We start from the raw sequence: 8575 nt of genomic DNA on the forward strand, positions 1-8575 counted from the left end.
AAAAAAAGAAAATGATGATGGCAACATATGTACAAATGTGCTTGACAAAATGGATGAATGTATGGATTGTGATAAGAAATGTAACAGCCCCCAATAAAAGTGTTTAATATAAAAAAAACCACACCAAAACAAAACAAAAAAACTGGTCTCATATACACTGCTAACCAATCAGAAAATATCTTTTCTTTCTGCAAGGTGAGCTTCGTTCCTCTTCTTAGCTATGCTTATTGTTTCTGGACAAATAGAAACTGTTCTTTCACTCACTGGCTTTCTGGAGGAGACTAAGCTGTGTTCAGGCCAATCTAGAAGGCAGAGGGTTTTGAAGGTTTTAATGTTGGAAGTTCAGTCTGCCAATAGAAAAAATGGCAATAGTAACTCTTGGAGGCTTCTCTTGCCAAGTGTTACTAAGAAGACACCACATTACTAAGACATGTGATGTGTATCACATGCTACTTCCACCAAGACACTCACCTTCATAGCTTTTATGATGTGTTTTCCAAAGAACCTTCCAAATCAAGCTCACTACCTTCAAGTCAATTCTGATAGATAGTGACTTATTAGACCGACTAGAATTGCCCCTGTGGGTTTCCAAGTCTGTAAATCTTTAGGGAACAGAATGCTTCATCTTTCTCCCACTAAGCAGCTGGTGGTTTCAAACTGCTGACCTTGTAGTTTGCCAACGCCACGCAATGCATAACACTCTACACCACAAAGGCCCTTCAAAGAAGCTTATCAGTTTTTAAATTCCAGCATTAGGATTTTTTAATCTCTTCCTATTTAAACAATCTGCTTCTAATCCAAATGGTGCAGTGAATCAGGAAAGCAGTCCTTAACAAAGACTACCAAGGGTTTCAGCCTCTCTCATTCTTCAAACTAATTTATAAAGGAGTCGTGGCAGTTAGATATGTTGGAGGATGGAAGGAACTTGCAAACTGAACTCAGGCTCCCTGATCAATCTTTCTTTAGTTTGTTTTTTAGAGATAGTTCAGTGGAGAGCAGCTATAGTTAGTCCTTCTAGCACATAATCATTTTTCACTAGCAAGTAATGCTAGGGTGAAGCAGAAACTCTGAATTTGCTTTTGGCACAAAACAACACTAGAAACCAGCAAAAGATGAATTTTGGCCTTAAAAAGGCAGATGGTCCCTCACTTCTGAAATTTGTTACTCCATCACCAACATTTGCATGTGCAGTCAACCAACAGAGCACAATTAATCAAAGGCCTCATCAGGATCACTGCTGTGTGCAATGAAGAGGGCACAAACACAGAGGTTATTTTGGCAAGTGTTCTATCAGCCCCTAATCTTCTTGGAACATCTGAACTTTTACTCAACATTACAGCTCTCTAGCAACGCTGCTTTGAGAGAACTCCACAGCTCTGAGGGCTCAGGGATAAAAGAGATGCTGCCTATGTGCTTTTCATTTTTCACATATAGGAGACCATGTATCTCCATACTGTAGAATGTGGAGAATCATTTACAGAATAGGTTTTCCATCTTAGTTAGCCAACCACCTGCTTTTCAGAAGAAAAAGGGGGGAAAACCCCATAATTTAGTGTCCTTAGCAATTAATTTTTTCTATTATAGCCCACAGTCCAGGATAAAGTGTAGCTAATGCTTTTGCAGTCACCCTCCATTATTCCAGGACTCCAGGGCATGATATTGTCCACTGTGGGAAACACAAGTCTATAGGATGGAAAATATAAGAGTTTTGAGTGGAATAAGAGTTTGAAAGATTCACTCTGCTGGGAGATTGTGGACTAACTTTTAGTAAAATGTTTAATTTGAGGAGCATTTACATTGCACTTAAAATGTGAAAGTCTAATCCTCATAACAAGCCTACATAAAGCTTTTCCTATTTTCCTCATTTAAAGATGAGGACACTGAGTGGCGATACTGGGAGGGTAGAGGGAGAATGGGTAGGAAAGAGGGAACTGATTACAAGGAACTCTATGTGACCTCCTCCCTGGGTGACAGACAACAGAAAAGTGGGTGAAGGGAGACATCGGACAGGGCAAGATATGACAAAATAATAATTTATAAATTATCAAGGGCTCATGAGGGAGGGGAGAACAGGGAGGGAGGGGAAAAAGCGGGGAGGGGGGCTTAAGCGGAGAGGAAATGTTTTAAGAATGATGAGGGCAATGAATGTACAAATGTGCTTTACACAATTGATGTATGCATGGATTGTGATAAGAGTTGTATGAGCCCCTATTAAAATGATTTTTTTTAAAAAGATGAGGACACTGAGGCACAGAGGCTAGATCAAGGTCATAACTATTAAATGGTATAGTATTTGAACTTGGACAGTGTAGCTCTAATGAGCAAATTATATACTAAAAGAGGGCTAAGACTTTTCTGTATGTAAATATGCTTCCTGAATGTGTTCACGCTAATTTACATATGAATCTCCAGTGTAACACTAAAATGAAAAGCACAAGATGTCTAGAATTTACTAAGAGGAAAAACACCTTGTAGAATATCTTCCCTGGCCTAGGCTCATATCCAATAGTAATCTGTTTCCCAACACCAATATCTCTGTCTGTGTTATGAATGAAGTTGGTTAGGAAAGGTGCTATGTTTGCAATTGCACTCTAAGGGTTTCCTAAATGTGTCTCCATCTAGTCGGCTGACACCAGCAACTGTAGCACCACACACACAGCATCCTGCCATCTCTGGCTACTTCTATGTGGGTCAAAGCTTTCTGCCAGGGACAACCTGCGAAACAACCCAAGATAGAAAGATTTGCACTGCTCTGCAATATGGAAATTACCAGTCACTTTTGGTTAGTAAAATTTATATTGAGTACAGTTAAATAAAATTCGAAATTCCATACATGTCATATGAGCCAACCATACATAGCAAGGGCTCAAAAGCCACACTGGATTATTGGCTTCCCTTTTAGGAAGTGTAGAGAGACCATTTCTGGCATCACAGAGGATTCTACTGGATAGCAGGAAGTCAGAATCTAAGCATCATTTCTTTCTCTTTTTCTACTTCAGTCTAAATATATTACATAATGGAAATATCTTTCCACCATTAGAATGCACTAAATTCAAATTATGCTGTGTTTCTTCAATGAGTAAATTCTCACTCCAAAATTTAGTTCCAAGAGGTAGAGTTGATTATTCACAAGCAAGTCAATAAACCCCTTGGATCCCAAGTACCTGGCATTTAGAGTGCTTTCATTTCTTCTTCCATAATAATAACCAATAACACTTGGTCATCACAAAGTGTGACACAGAAAATTCAAATGTTTTCTTTATAGAAATGCAAGACATTAAGTTCTGAGCACTCACTTGACTGATCATAAGGAAGTCTGACATGAGGCTATGTCAAAACAAACAAATCATCCATATCAGAAAAACAGCTCAAACACATGCAGCTCAAACACAACATGTGCCAAAATCCAAAACCAAATTCATCGCCGATTCATAGCAACCCAATAGGACAAGGCAGAAATGGCCTTGGGGGTTTCTGCGACAAAAATTCTTTAAAGGAGTAGAAAGCCCAGTCTTTCTCCTGTGGAACAGCTTGTGGTTTTTGAACTGCTTATCTTGCAGTTAGCAGCCCTAGAGGTAACCACACCACCACTGAGGTTCCTGGTAATGTGTACCAGACACTTATAAAAAGGAATATACACGAAAACAGGGCAGGAATCAGGGAAGCCCTATGGTCCAGAGACAGTAGAACCCAAATTTCCACTGACAGCAAATTGTTCCTTACAATTTCTAGGAGCTTTATCCTCCAATACTAGAACACTTACAAACACTGCTGTTGTGTTTCATGTGGGTTCGTATCATAATGAAGCAGAAAAGTGGCAATTAACTGATTAAGAGTTTCACCATGGTGCATTTCCAAAGTTAAAGAATCTAGAACGTTAGCTTCTGCCTTTATTTCCTTAATATGAACATGCAAACCTAGAAAGAATATCATTATGATCAGCACGTAATGCCACCTTCTAGTGCAGATCTCCATTATGAATTAAAACATTTCTCCTTGCTGTTCTTTTCTCCAACTCTTCTCCCCTCCTTTGTCTACCCCTGCTTCTTTTAGTAACACAATTGATTTCTTAATGAAATTTTGTAATTTATTACAACTTTCCATTTATTCAGATGAGTGATGTATTACTTACCATGCAAAGTTTATATGTATGATTAACATCTAATTATTTTAAGTCATAAAAAAACACATTAAATGTTTTCACAAGATGAAAAATTTTAAAATTAATAATAGTAATAACTCTATTACGTACTTGTTACTTCTTGTAAGAAATCCAAACACTACTTCCAGAAATACTGATTGAAACAGCCAGTGGGGTTTGTCCTTCATAGTTCCTTGTGTTCGTGTCCGCTCCATAATTATAAAACATCCGTGCACAAAGCACATCATCACTAAGGGCAGACAAGTGTAAAGGTGTCTGTCCATCTTCTAAGCAACCCAAGTTTGGGTCTGCTCCTCTCTGAAGGAACATTCGGCAATAAGAATGGTTGCTTTTGATCACAGCGTAACGTAACAGGAAGCCGTTCTGAATGTCAATATTGGCATTATGGTCCAGGAGGATTTTCACACAGCTTGACCTTTCTCGGATAATGGCTAGTTGAAGCGGTGTTGTACCCTTACCGAGCGGCTGGACCTTGGCTTTGAACTCCGGTAGGAGTCAAACGAACGAGTCCCTTCCTTAGTGAGCCGCCACATGGAGGGGAGTCCAGCCGTCATTGTCATTGCTTTTGGCATTAATGATGTCACTCCTGCACTCAGACTCTAACATCAAGCATGCAATCGGGCCGGCCACCATGGCTGCATCATGCAGAGCGGGGAAGCCTCCGATTTAGTCCTTCGCTGTTGGATCAGCTAGAGTTAAAACCAAGATGAAAATCTTGCCAACCCTACAGCAAACAAAGTATAGCACACTGTAGCCACTTCGCATACACAACTTGAAATGAGCACACACTGTGAACATGAAGTACTTCTTGTTCAAGTGAAATCTACTTTTACTGAAAATAAGTCTGACTTTAGTAGAAAGTTGACTGCAGTCGAAAATTAATGAGCCTTAGGTAGCAGAATGAGGATAACTCGCCAAGTGTTTACAGAGATACATACAAAGAAAAAGTTCTGACAGCCACATCTCCCTCTTCTCAGAATTCCCTCATCTTTGCATGACTTAGTGTTTCTCTTTTGTTCTGAACTGTAGGTTTTATTTTCTTTTGTGCTGTTTCTTAGTTTTAAGGAGAAACATGTGCAGCAACATCTGCTGTTCTAAATTACAGATGTCCTGTTGTCTGGAAGATTGTGTCCGTTTAAAGTACATTAGGGGGAAAAAAGTTCTTTTGTGGTTCATAAAAATTCCAAGACATGTAAAAGATATGCTAAATGATATTGATAAAGCATGCTTTCATAAGATAACAGTGCATTCTGAATAACAAGTTTTACAAAAACTTTGAAATTCACAAGAATTAAACAGCACATTGTAAAGTAATTGGGAGAAAGCTTAACATTTCAAAAATATTATTTTCTAAAGCAATTCCAAAAACCTTTCTTAGTTGAACTGATTTCTAGAGGAGCAAGAAATGACCATCATTTATCTGCTATATAAATTTCCATGTCACAGATTTCTGCCAATGGGATTCAGATTTTTCCTTAAGCTTATGTCAGTTCTTTGAAGTCCATATCCCCTGCCACTCCCTGGAAGCCAGCATTTTGATGTAGAAGATAAATTAGTCAGACTTAACCACCCGGAAATAAAATATTTTCTTCTTATATCGGCTAAATTGATTCTTTGGTTTGTTCATAAAAGAAACGTTTATGAATATTCAATACAAAGACTTCAAAATTACTGATTCAACACTAGCAAACTGTTTAGCAAGATGCTCGTGGGTTTGTTCTAAAGTACAACTGTTGGATTTTCTTTATAGGAATTTATGAAAAAGAAATGATATGTAAAATATAAATTCTTATTGTGTTATATTGTCACTTAAGAAGTAGCTGCTAGCAAAAATCTATAAAAGGTAATATTTTTAGATAGATGAATTTTCAAAAACATTTAATATGAAATAATAGTATAAATGGTAATAATACTTTCATTCATTTAAAGAAAATGAAGGCGTCCTATCGTCCTGGTTTTAATGAGAAAAACCCCCACATATTCACACTGAGCATCTATTTTACAACATGGCTTTAAAAAAAAAAAAAGACGAGAAAATTTTAATAAAGCATCTTGCTGCCATCTACTGGTCAGGAATGAATAGGAGCTACCAATATTTCCATTTTGACAGATGATGCTCAGCAATCCAGTTACTCAAATATTTTTCAGCAACCTGACTTACCTAAAACAGACAAAGTGAAGACAGATATAAAATCTAGAACAATTCTCCCTATTCTAATGAAACAGTAACTCTTGCCAAGACACCCATTTCTAATCTGTATCTAACCAATTAACTGTTTCCATACCAGGGTTTTAAATCAGTTCATTCCAATGTTGACCCCCAGCTGAGAATTTGTATTTCTACTCGATATACTGAATCAGAACTTACATTTAATCCAGAACTAAAAGGCTCATGGAAAAATGGAATCGAAAGATAATAGAATCATCTGGGGATCTTGTTAAACTGTAGATCCAGATTCAGTATATATAGGTTGGAAATGCAAATTCTGAACAAGGGATATTGAACTGGAATGAACCAGTTGGAGGCCCTGTTGCAGACATACCATACCTCTTAATACACAATCTTGTTTTGCTTCTCTCACCTCTTTCATCGACCAGTGGTGCCTTTAAAGTGTAAGCCAACATCCTGACTTGTAGTCTATACCCTGGCTTTATTTGTCAGTAACATTAAAATGTTATATGAAATCGCACTTTCATCTTCGGTTTTCCTTTCATGTTTTACTTACACTTCGGTCCTATAGCGCGATAAAGAAAATATAGCTTGTCAAATACATCAGTGATTGTTTAGTCTTAGTAGAAACTGTTAATACACATTAGCTGAGCACATACTAGTAACAGCACAGGATGAAGAAACTATAGGGTTACAAAGCAAAAGATTTATATTGCTACTGCCCTCAAAAATTGACAATAAAATGAAAGATATAAGATGCAAACAAAAATTACTTGAGGATTACTCTGATATAATGCAGTAAGACACAATAAAGAAACTATTTAAAATAGTAACAAAGCACAAATACCTAGACATAAAAAATGGCCAAGCTCCACCACTCCTGTGTGATCCTTTTTTTTTTTTTAAGTTAGGGCAAATGGATTTAGAACTACTGAAAAATGAAATACATGTGTTCTTTAAAAATCCTTTTGAATATGGTTTCTATTTCCCGATACCTTTGGTGAGAGATACTAAGTCCACTCATTTAAGTGTACAACTTGGGGACCTCTCACAGTTGCCTGCAGTCACCACCAAGACAAGATTTCCATCACTGCAAAAAGTTCCTTTGTTCCTCTGTACAATTTCTTGTCTCATTTCTGAGCAGTTACTAACTCATCTACCACTTTTAGGGTTTGATATAAATACAATCATACATTGCTTGCCTTATTTCACTAAAAATGTTTCAGAAATTCATCCATATCACATTATCAGTAGTGTGCCTTTAAATTACTGAATTGTATCCCATATTATGGAAATATCCTTTAAAAATGGATTCATCACCAGATACACACTTGAAATATTTCTAGCTGGAAGTTAATCTAAACACTACTACTATGAACAAAGCTACGCTAAACATTCTCTGTAAATATCTAGGCAAGAATTCCTGGGTCTTAGATTAAATGCATATGTAACTTCATTAAAAACTGTTAAAATGTCTTCCCAAGTGGTTATACCATTTTACATTCCCACCTACAATATGAGGAGCCCTGATGGATTACAAGTTGGGCTGCTAACTGCATTAGCAGCAGTTTGAAACAGCTGCTCCGTGGGAGAAAGATGGGGCTTTCTACTCCTGGTAAAGATTTCATTTCTGAAACCCAGGGAACAGTTCTACTCTGTCCTTTGAGTATTCCTATGTGTTCAAGTCGACTTGATGGCATGGAGTTTTTTTTTTTCAGACTAGTAATGGAGGATTCCAACTGTTTCACATCTTCACCAATACTTGACACCAGCCGTAAATTTGATGCAGCACAATTAAGCACTTCACTAGAACCAAGAAGTCTGGCAATGTAACCCACCTCAGAAGACAGGACTGGTGATCTGCTTCCAAATATTCACACCCTGAAAACCTTATGAACAATTCTACTCTGCATACATATGGTTAATCATCAACAAAAATCTGACAACTAACAGCAAAGTGTGGTTTTGATTTAAATTTTCCAGGTGATAAGTAACTTGAGATGTTTTCATGTATCTTTTAAAAAAGATTTACCTCCTATTCCAGTATTTTATCTGTGTTTACAATATTTGTTTATCTATTTAATTATAAGAATACTCCCTGCCTACCAATATATATATATATATATATATAACAGTTAGAATTTATTTATTTATTTATTTTTTAAAACGTTTTATTAGGGGCTCATACAACTGTTATCGCAATCCATACACACATCAATTGTGTAAAGCGCATTTGTACATCA

General features: G+C 37.0%; 1 pseudogene; it reads right to left on the reverse strand.

The window, feature by feature from the left end:
- LOC101664534 overlaps nt 1-6787 on the reverse strand; it is a 33175-nt pseudogene extending 26388 nt beyond the window's left edge.
- Nucleotides 6788-8575: the final 1788 nt, after the last annotated feature.

This window comes from Echinops telfairi, unplaced genomic scaffold, assembly GCF_000313985.2.
Source record: "Echinops telfairi isolate 266 unplaced genomic scaffold, ASM31398v2 ScPeMD7_7;HRSCAF=31, whole genome shotgun sequence".
Lineage (NCBI taxonomy): Eukaryota > Metazoa > Chordata > Mammalia > Afrosoricida > Tenrecidae > Echinops > Echinops telfairi.